Here is an 11,743-nt window from a genome sequence, read left to right as displayed (position 1 = left end):
TCAGGGACTGATAGAGGGAGAACAAGAAGAGAGAAAAAAGTAATAGTGAAAAGTTGGGAAAATTTTAATCAAATACAGTTATTTTCGGTGCTCCTAGTTTCTTGTTTCTCCCTCAGTGATTTATAAAAATAAGGATGTTTCAGACCTTTTTCTTGCTCAAATGATCACATAACTTAGAAAAAAACGTTAATGAAAACCAAGATTCGCTTTTCAAAATGTTGTTAAGAGGTAACTGCACTTAGAAGGATATGTTCTTTATTCCCATTACATTTTTGTTTTTTGCATTTGATATGGCATGGTATCGTTTCCGTTTTTCTTTAAGCTCACACTCTAGTTGACTTATATTCATTCTATTCTTGCTCTCTCAAGACCAGCTTCACTTCATAAATTCTTGTTACAAGAGTTGTCTGGGGAAAAAAAATGTATGTACCTTCCTGAGATTTTGTGTTCCTTTCATTCCAACCTCAGCTTCACTGTGCCAAATTCAGCTGGGTTTTTTTTTTTTTTTTTTTTGCTGATAACTCTGCCTGAAGCCCAGCTATTATCAGGACCTAACCCTACCACGCTTACAACTTGATGATAATCAGTAGAACAAGGTCTGTGTTTCAGGACACCCACATCCACCTCGAAAGCTAGAAAAAAATTCTAAAAGTTTATCTTGCTGTGCACATTTGTATTCATATACATAAACATGTATGCTTAAAAAAGCTAGTCTCGTTATAATAGTAATTTTCATCATGGCAAAATTAGCGGGGTAACAGATGGTTTGCCTTAGTATGTGAAATGCATTTGTAAAGGACAAGAGGTGTGTAAGTGCTCTGGGAAACTTCCCTTCTTTCCAAAAAAAGGGGAAATTATATTTAGAAGAATTGAATAAACTGATATTACAACTGTTGAATTTTTTCTAAACAAAAACCAATAATGTATGACCCATCTGCTTACGAGTCAACTTTTATTTCAGATCCTAAATATAGTTCCCCAAAGTTCCTCGGATAAACTCATTTTAAGATATCTGACTTGTTATCACAATACAATGTTAGAGAAGCCAATGTCAACTGATAATTGGAGCGTTCTTAAAGGATACTTAAAAAACAATTGATCTTGAGATTTTAAGTTCCTGCTAGAATTCTACTGAGGCAATTGTACAGAGTAAAAGAATTAAGAAAGGTCACTGAATGTATTGATCGCGGTGGTCCCAATTTAGTCACACAAATGGCTCATTCCTTGCCTCACAGTGCCAGCCTAAATGAATGTGCTTGATTTAATCAATTCTGATCACAAAAAAAGAGAGAAGAAAGGGAGACAGAAAGCGAGAGATAGACAAAGAGAGAAAGAAAGGGAGAAAGAGAGAGAAAAAGAGAGAGAAAGGGAGAAAGGAGAGAAAGACAGAAAGGGGTAGGGATGAAGGAAGGAAGAAAAGAAGGAAAAAGAAAAAAACAAGAGAGGTCATTCATGGTAAATGGCTTTTGTGATTCAATCAAATCAGTTTTCGTGACTATCAAATCCAACCCAGGAATATTCAGCACAATGTTTTATAAAATGAAAATTTCCAAAACGCAGATGCATAACTTCCTTATTCTATTTACTGTCTTTCTGATATATATTTTTTCATTTTAATTTAAGGAAAACCAAGGCTCGAACAAAACATCAATTATAGTATAGCATTTCTGTCGAATAAAAGCCAATCTAAGTGCCATAGCGCAGGGAATTTATTTTTACAAACATTATGATTTTTACCATGCTTTTAATTATAGCGCACTATAGTTTCATCTCATGAACTATCACATGTAAATTACAGCTCTGCCCTCACACACAACGGGGCTGAGAGTGGTGAAAATAGATGATAAATAGAAAAGGGAACAAGTACTGCAAAGGTCCCAGGATGGAAACAAGCTTGGCATAGTTGAGAAGAAAAATATCATCGTAGCCTAAGGACGGAAGGCAAGGGTTGGGCAAAGATAGAAGAGGTCACCAGAGGCTGGATCCTACAGTCTTGCAGGTAAGAGTCCCACAGTCTACAGTCCTACAGTTAAGAGTCCAAGTGTTATTCTAAGGGTAATGAAAAGCCATGGGAAGGTTTTGCATAGGAGAATGAATGGTCTAACCAAATTCTAAAAGGGTCGTTCTGCCTGCTGAGTGGCAAATCAACTAAAAAGCAGCAAGGACAGCAAGAGAGATCCGGCTGGAGGCCATTACAAGAGCACAGGAGAGAGCTGGTGATAGTGGCCGGTGCTGGGTTTACGGTACAGAGCACAGCGAGGAGTGGTTGAATGCAGAACAGATTTTGGGGTCTCCCGTGGACTCGCCGATGGATTGGATGTGGGGAGCGAGGAAGACAGAAAGAGGTAACGGGTGACTCTTACTTGTCTAACCCGGGGAGCTGAGTGGACAGTACCGTGAAGGCAAAGACCGTGACGGAGAGGTTGGGTGCGGGGCGGGCATAGGTCAGGACTTCTGTTTGCACCGTGTTAGGGTTCAGATGCCCTATGAAACATCTAGGTAGGGTTGATGATTAGGCAGTCTCACATGCAAGTCCAAAGCTTGGAGGGGAAGGTTGGCACGTGGGGCGCACATAGAGCCTCGGAATGGATTGAAGTCGGTCAGGGAAGAATGCAGGTGGTAGAGGGCCAGTGGAAAGATTGCAGATACAGGTATTCCCTGCTTTTTGGGAGTGCGGGGTATGCCACTTAACTTTTTCGAGAGACCTCCATTGGTACCTGTTTTCGCTAGCCGAAGAGGATTTTTCACTTTTACGAAAAAAGGTGAAAGGTGAAAAGAGCGTGCCGCTTGTTGTGCAGGCAGGGCGCACACGGGCACAGCTGCCACCGAGGTGCCACCTGGCCCCTTCTCCAGGAGCTAACCCAGGATCTCAGCATCAAGGCACCATAGTTCGAACTGTGTCTGTGGGCACCTGTGCTTTTTCCCAAATTGTTTTGCGCATCTGTTAACAAGAGGTGTCCTAAGGGATCGGAAAGGCCTAAGAGAGGCAATTTTGGGGGGTCTGGGAACACTCAAAAATTTTTCCACATAAATTAATGGTAATTGCTGAGGGTTGATGGGGGGTGGGAGGGAGGGGAGGGTGGGTGATGGGTATTGAAGAGGGCATCTTTTGGGATGAGCACTGGGTGTTGCATGGAAACCAATTTGACAATAAATTTCATATATTAACAAAAAATGGTAATTGCTTCTTCACTTCACGTCACTTCGGCCTAGGAAAGGTTTCCTAAGAGCGCTCTACTTTTGGATAGTGAGGGAGACCTGTACTCCAGTATTCAGCTAGTGCAGAGAAGAAGCAAGCAGACAATCAAAGGAGACTGAGACAGGGTTCCCAGTAATAAGAGGAAATAAACAGGAGAATGTGGCATCTTGGAAGCCAGGAGAAAGTAAAGACGTTGTAAGAAGAATGAAATGAGCCTTCTAAAAGGGAATTGAAGGATTCGAGAATGAAGAGATGTATCTTCAAAAAGTATTGCTCTGTGAGAAAAGGAACTGAGAAATGGGGCTGTAACTAGAAGGTGATAAAGGGTAAGACAAATGTTTATTCTTGCCTTTGACATAAGAGACACTAGAGGCTTAAAATTTTATTTTTATTCTTAATTGAAGTATAGTTGACAATACAATTATCATATTAGTTTCAGGTGCACAACAGAGTGACTCAACAATTCTATACATTATGAAATGCTCACCAGAAGTGTAGTGACCATCTGTCACCATACAAAGCTATTAACAATATTATTGACTATGTATCCTGTGCTGTACCTTTCATCCCCGTGACTTACTTATTTTACAATCGCAAGTTTGTACCTCTTAACCCCCTTCCCCTATTTTCTTGGTCTAGTTTCTGATGGGAATGACACAGTAGAGAAGGAAATGCTCGATGCAGGAAAGAGAAGGGAACACCCGTCGCCGGACTGATGACCTGAAGAAGGTGAAGAGATGACACCAGAAGCACAGTTGTGGGGTTGGCCTTGGATAGCAAAGGAGGTGCTGCTTCCACAGCGTAACGGGAGGAACATAAAGGAGTGTGGATACAGATGCAGGGATGTTGGGAGTTTGGGTTTGGAAAGATGGCGATTTTCTGGTTTACCTGCACCAAGAACGTGGATTTAGGGGTAGGGAGGATACTTGCGATCAGTTCTACGAATTCACACATTCCCTGAACTCAGACTTCCTGGTCATAATTCAGTGTTAATCTTACCATTGTTGCATATACTCCTACACGGCTTATTCCTCATAACTTCCCGAACACACGGTAACCAAAGTGGGTATTAGGGAAATTAAGTCAGAAAGAGGACTTTTCTAATGTCACAAAAGCAATTCCAAATTTTCTAGATTTTGGTTTTAGTCTTGTGGCTAAAAAATCGTTTGCTTCAGAAGCCTAGGTCCCTTGATTCTGACCAATGTAGGGCTTAGAGGACTGTAGAGCTCTCAGACCATTTAGTTTAGCGACCTGAAAGCTTTATTGACTTCATCACTTCCCTTCTGTAAGAACTCTTTCTAGGGGCTTCCTCCAATGTTGCTCTACTGCCTTTTATCACATCCCAGGCAATCTGCCAATCCCATCTTTCAGAAACAAAGAGGGTTGATTCAAAGTTTGTCAGCCCATAATATGTTCAGTTATTTTCAGTGGGCAGATGCTATATGCAGGGCATAGTTGTAAGTTTTCTGGGGAAGCAGGGTCTCCAGTCTGTATTTTCAGGCATTTATTAGAGACCCTGTGGCTTGTAGCCTGATGCAATGTGCCAGGAAACAAGCGGGCTACATGATTCCAATGGCGCTGTTACCAGCTCCAGTCTTCCTGTTCTCTATTGCTAAACCCAAACAGCAATTCTTTTTGCGTTTCACACTGACATAGTATTTTCAGAATCCAGCATACCAGAACTCTTAGATTTATCTAGTTCAGCAACTTTACACAATATATACAATAGTATATAGTATAGTATATTTGGGGGAAACTGAGACCTACATGAGGCTAGAGACTTGCCGAAGTTGACCCAGACTTACTAACTCCTTATGCATCACTCCGTTCACTGTTGTTAACATGCTCCCCTCTCTCAACGAATCACCTCACTGTAGCAATAGTCTTCTCAGAGCAGGCCAAGTGGTCATGTTGACTCCTGATGTCACCTGTACTGCAAGCTTCTAGAGCAACTTTCCCAGGGACCATTGCAAAATCCAGTCGTGGTTAAGCAGCAAAGACTAGAAAACAATAATAAAGCAGAGGAAGGAAGAGAGTGATACATGGGGAGAAACCCAAAGATACAAAGTCCTGAGAAAAATAGGAGAAAAAAAAAATCTAGCATGGGGAAAAATGAAGAAGAAAAACAGCTGGCATGAGGAAAAATAAAGAAGAATCTATAAATTGTTTGAAATAGAGGGGCAGAGAGGAAGGTGAGTTATGTAGCCCTCTCTCCCAGACTGATGGGAAGGACCCAACCCAGCTGCCCTGACTCTTCCAAAGGCCACTCTATTTCTTGCTGGTGATTCATCTTGCCCTTGACAGAGATAGACCTCCTGCTTAGCTGCTCTTTCCCCTGTTCCCTGCTTTTACTATCTTTGGTATTGTAAGATGACATTACTGTTAGTGCAATCTTTTTGTTAGGGAACTCATGGCCTTGAAACTAAAGATTTCATTACAAATATAAAACACTTAACAGCTTATAAAGTGCTAACTCATATCTTGTCTCCTTTGGATCCCACAATACACTTGAGGCAAATATTATCTGAGACCCTTTAGCAAGGCTGGTGGGTGGGTAGAGAGGGGCTAGAGGCCGTGAAGGGTCATTAAACCAAACATCCTCTGGAACACACCAATTAAGGAGGACACTCCAAATGGGACCAGAAGAAAGTCAATGCCGCAAGCCAGGAGAGGCTAAATCATATAACCAGGTGCTGAGGTGACAGAGGAAGATAGGGAGGGCACAGACCAAGGAAACTGAGATCCTGGATTAATGAGTAAGGGTGAAATGTGATAGAGTTCATTGATTCAGAAATGTTGGCATCTACAAATCCTAACCGTGCTGCAGAATGCTCCAGCCAGACCCAGCAACTCTCCTCCATCTGCATACTATGCTAAGCACCCATGCTCTTAATGAGCTTTCCATTCCTTCTGGAATGCTGTTCCACCCCATACCCATATCTACATGGCTAACTCCTTCATGGCATTAGGTCTCTACTGAAATATCGCCTTACTAGTGAGGTTTCCCCATACCTTCCTTTCCCACCTAGCATCCTTTTCAATGCTTTATAGTTCTCCATAGCATCTGTCACTATCTGAGTAGAGATGTAGAGGTAGACACAGATATATCTATATAGATACAGAGATAGACATATACATGTCTACACACACACACACACACACACACACACACTCATTTGCCATCACTCTATCCCAATTGTAATATGGTTACAGGGACAGAATGTTTGTCTCCTTCCTTCACTCTGTCTCTCCAGCCCCAGGAACAGTGTCTGGCCTAAAGAGAGCACTCAATAAATATTTGTTGAACCAATGAAAATTACATTTCTCTGTGTAGCTAGACTGCAAATATCTCAAAAGGCAAAAACTATATCTGTTTTCATCATTATATCCCTGGTTCTTTGCAGGACGCCTAGGACACTATGGGTGCTCAGTAGGGATTGGTAGAGTGAGAAATGGCCGACCTGTCACACTTCTATGGCTCGAACTGCAGTGTAACCGTAACTCTTTGTCCTGCTAACCTCAAATTTACCTCTCTTCCTTCAATTTCCCACTAAGCAACTGCTTTGTTATTCTGAGAGCATCCATTCTCCTTATATGATTGCTTTCCTAAAACTAACCCGAATGAATATGGCTTTATTCTTTGAGGAGTCAGCTTGCTCAGGGTCTTCTGTATCTGCCGAGTTTTTTTGCACTTGATGAGATATTTGTTAATTAACTTACAATTGACGAGGAATAATTTCATCTACGTGAGCACTATCACATTACAGTATCTTAAAATGTTATTTGAAGCAACACAATTTTTAACTGGAAAGATGTAAAAATATCCTCTAAGTATAAGGCTAGCTAAATGAGTTCCCCAATCAAGATTTCACAAGTGATTACAGAAATGGATACATTCTGTAGTTGAGTTAATGGACTTCCTTTTTTAGGGTATAAAATCCTTAATATCCAGATCATGGTTTCGATGTGTTCTTTATGCTGCCTAACACATTTTGACTGCTCAATAAATAGCGATCAAATTGAAACCGTGGCAACTCTAACACTAATAAGTCCAATAGAGTGCTTGGCTCTGCCTTTCTCTTTCACTAGCAAGTACCTGTCAAAGGCCTTACATAACAGATGCAGTACAACTTTAGTCATCAGTATTTTGTCCGTTTTCTCACGTGAAAGAAGATTTAGACATATTTATACTCTGTAAACAGCAGAAGGAAAGATATACATACAAACAGTAGCGAATTATTAGAATTCAGCTCAAAATGACAAAGTAATAAATCAGAATTACAAGAGGCCATTGACTTTTAAATTTTCTTCAGAACAGATTACAGGGAACACCTTGATTTGGGAGTGGACAAAAAGGCCCATTAAAGGGCTCCTTTTCACAGGTGATTTTCTCTTCCCCCGTCAGTTCACCTGCCACGGTAGCTGCCAGTATGATGGGACGATAAACTTTGGATAGGGACAAGTACCACTCTATGCACACCCTCTCATCCCGAATAAGTAGGGATGGTTGACTACCAATAAAAGGGCACCCTTTGGTCCCATGTTAAAAGCAGGAGTCATAATGCACAGTGATATTGTGAAGGTTATATTGAATAATGTATATGAAAGTATACAGGGCCTCATACCCAAACAGATACAGTCCCATTTATAACTTAGAGCACCCTAGTTACGCTTTTGCAGTCTTGTGATTCTCTATAGACCAATTTGTAATTGCACATAACTCTACCATAGACAGACAAACTCATGAATACTTCATAATTTTTTTCAGAGTATAGGTTTCACTCTTCTCAGCTGAACTTCCTGTGGTCTTTGTAAAGGGCTGAAAAAATCGTCCACTTTAGTAAATACATGTTTCATTATCTATTGGGCATTAGGTATTAACTTAAATAATAATATTATTATTTTAATCTTCCCAATAACTCCTTAGTAAGTGGATAATAGTATCCCCATTGAAAATGATGAAATTAAGAATTAGATGGGTTAAGTCACTTGTGCAATGTCATACAACCATGAATAGCTCAAGCTATTATTCAAAATCCTGTAGGTCTGACGCTGCTATTCTTTCCCGAATAGCAGAGTGCCTTTCGAGTACTGTGCAAGAGTATTTGAACTGGAGGTCCAAGCGATGGCTGTAGTCATTGCCCTAGTGCTACATTCGAGTAGAACAAAGGAGCTTTATGGATTTGGGTATGAGACCCCATAGACTTTCATACATGTTATTCAGTATAATCTTCACATTATCACTGTGCATTTATTACTCCTGTTTTTAAGATGAACCAACTGGAACTTGGCAAGGTTGAGTAACTTGCTCAGGGTCACACAGCAACAGGCAGATCCACATATCAAACTTCAGCTCTCCAACTTCAAGTTCTATGCTTTGCCACTGGTTATCATGCTTCGTCTTGCTACTTGACTCCGCGAGTGTCTATACGCATACACGTGCACATCTGGTTTATCTCTTTAATTAGACCATAAGCTCTTAGAAGGCAAGGATTATATTTCATATTGATCTATATGTTACATTGTACTTTGTACCTGTACATGGAACTACATCTTTACTAGCAGTATGAAAATGATTTAACGTAAATGTCAAATCAAAACTGATCTCTAGTACTGTGTGGAGAAGTGACACGAGCTACTCACAATACGACACATGTTTTCAATATACTCTGGTACTTCAAGCTAGAAATCAAGAAAACACAACACCCAAACTATTTTTATCCCAAATCAGGGACATTGAAAACAATCATGTGCTAAAAACTGCAGTGCAGTGTGAATTGAAAGTGTTTTATTACGTTTTAATTGACATTTAAGAATATAAGAGTTCTTCAAAGGAGAAAGCTGTGAAAGATGAGATACTTTCAACCTTTGTATTAAGTATAAGGCAAGTGAACGGTCTATAATTAAAAGTAAAATGAACATGTAAAGCAGATTTCTAAAACAATGGAAATCTAAATGGAATTTAGATGGAATTTCTAAAACAATGGGTGGAACATGGCTGACAGAAATGGTTTGTGGTCCCCAAAACAAAATTATTTGGTGCAATTGGTAAGATGCAAACATCAAAAAGAAATTTATGTAGAACTCAAAATAATGGCATCAATTTTTAACTCCATATAGCTGAAGCACACTGCATATGAAAGAAATACGTAGCTAAATAAACTGATGGCTGGGCCATGTTTTGTGTATTTAGATATATAAGGCATCAAAAGAATATGTGAAAACTGAACTTTTTTTATTTTGCTATTTCATGCAAGTGTTCCAGATTACAGCAAAGCACAATAACTTTGCATGACTTATCAATAATTCAGGCCAATATATTTATATCGTGAGTTTATTTTTCAAAGATTCACGCAAGCTTGTGTGAAATAAAGCAAAGTTGGCTCTAGATAGGAAATAAGGAAATTAATCACAAATGGATTGTTCAAAAAATGCACAAATAGACGTGTCAGGAAGCTGACAGAGGTAGAAAATATTGAGAGAATATAGGTTCATGAAGAGGACACATGGAGTGATTCTCTTCATTCTGAGATGGCAGAGACAGAAGACCTATTGATTTCCTCAGGTAGATCATCTATTTACCAAGAGAACGAAATAAAATTCTGGTAACTGCATGCTATTGGAAATTATCTGTCTCGGCTCTCTTCTTCTCCCTGTCCGACAGAGAGCCACATCTCCTGGTGCGGTGCCAGCCGCATCCTGGAGACACGATGGTGAAGGTCGGAATAAACGGATTTGGCGATATTGGGCATCTGGTCACTGGGGCTGCTTTTAATTCTGGGAAAGTGGATATTGTCACCATCAATGACCCCTTCGTTGACCTCAACTATGGGGTCTTACATGTTCCAGTATGATTCCACCCATGGCAAATTCCACGACACAGTCAAAGCTGAGAACAAGAAACTTGTCATTGATGGAAAGCCCATCGCCATCTTTCAGGAGTGAGGACCCGCCAACATCAGATGGGGTGATGGTGCTGAGTATGTTGTGGAGTCCACTGAGGTCTTGACCATCATGGAGAAGTCCGGGGCTCACTCGAAGGTTGGGGCCAAGAGGGTCATCATCTCTGCCCCCTGTGCTGATGCCTCCACGTTTGTGATGGGTTTGAACCATGAGTAGTATGACGACTCCCTCAAGATTGCCAGCAATGCCTCCTGCACCACCAACTGCTTGGCCCCTCTGGGCAACGTCATCCATGACAACTTCTGCATCGTGAAGAGACTCATGACCACAGTCCATGCCACCACTGCTACCCAGAAGACCGTGGACGGCCCCTTTGGGAAGCTGTGGCGTGATGGCCGAGGGGCTGCCCAGAACATCATCCCTGCTTTTACTGGCACTGCCAAGGCTGTGGGCAAGGTCATCCTGGAGCTGAATGAGAAGCTCCCTGGCGTGATCTTCCGTATCCCCATCCCCAACATGTCCATTGTGGATCTGACGTGCTGCCCGGAGAAAGCTGCCAAACACTTGATGACATCAAGAAGGTGGTGAAGCAGGGGCATCCTGGCTACACCGGGGAAGAGGTTGTTTCTTGTCACTTTAACAGTGACATCTACTTTTCCACCTTTGATGCTGGGGCTAGCATTGCTCTCAATGATTTTGTCAAGCTCATTTCCTGTTATGACAATGAATTTGGCCATAGCAACTGGGTGGTGGACCTTATGGTCCACATGGCCTCCAAGGAGTAAGAGCTCTCTGGACCACCAGTCACAGCAACAGCAAGAGGGAGAGGCCCTCAGCTGCTGGGGAGTCCTTGCCCCAAACACACTGAAAATCTCCCTGCTTCTACACAGTTTCCATCCAAAACCCCCTGAAGAAGGGGAAGGGCTTGGGGAACCCTACCTATCAGGTACCATCAACAAAGTATACTGTACCCAGCTCCCCCCACAAAAAAAAAAAAAAAAGAAAAAAGAAATCATCAGTCTCCTCTTAAGTTCAATCATCATCATTTTGATGTTCAAATTGTCCCTATAACAGACACAAACTTTCAGCTATTAAGTCTCGAAAACACATGGAGGTAACTTATACCCGTATTTCTAAATGAAAGGAGCCAGTCTGTAAAGGGTACGTACCGTAAGATTCCAACTATATGATATTCTAGGAAAGACAAAACTATAGAGATGGTAACAAGATCTGTGGCAACCAGGGATTCGGGTTGATGGAGGGAGGGATGAATAGGTGGAGCTTGGGAGATTTTTTAGGGCAGTGAAACTATTCAGTATGATAGCCATGGTGGATGCATGACATTATGGATTTCTCAAGACCCATAAAATGAGCAACACAAAGAGTAAGCTTATCATAATGTAAGCTATGGATTTTTTAATAATAATGGTTTCATATTGGTTCATCAATTGAAAAAATTTGGCATAATAATGCAAGATGTTTACAGTAGCGGAAGCTGTGTGGGCAGGGAAGGATCCCTGTGCTTTCTATTCAGTTTTTCTGTAAATCTAAAATTACTTTAAAAAATAAAGTCTATTAATTTTTAAAACAATCTTCTTCATGGAGTGTTAGATTTACCCATAAATATTTCATGTTGTTTGG

The 11,743-nt window shown here is 40.9% G+C and overlaps 1 pseudogene; it reads left to right on the top strand.

Moving 5' to 3' along the window:
• Positions 1-9,809: 9,809 nt before the first annotated feature.
• Positions 9,810-10,899, top strand: LOC145714607 (glyceraldehyde-3-phosphate dehydrogenase pseudogene; annotated as a pseudogene).
• The last annotated feature ends 844 nt before the right edge of the window (positions 10,900-11,743 follow it).

The sequence above is a fragment of the Panthera onca genome, chromosome X, assembly GCF_046562875.1.
Source record: "Panthera onca isolate mPanOnc1 chromosome X, mPanOnc1 haplotype 2, whole genome shotgun sequence".
NCBI classification, from domain to species: domain Eukaryota; kingdom Metazoa; phylum Chordata; class Mammalia; order Carnivora; family Felidae; genus Panthera; species Panthera onca.
Note: the sequence above shows the minus strand (reverse complement) of the source record. Positions and strands in the feature narration are given on the sequence as shown.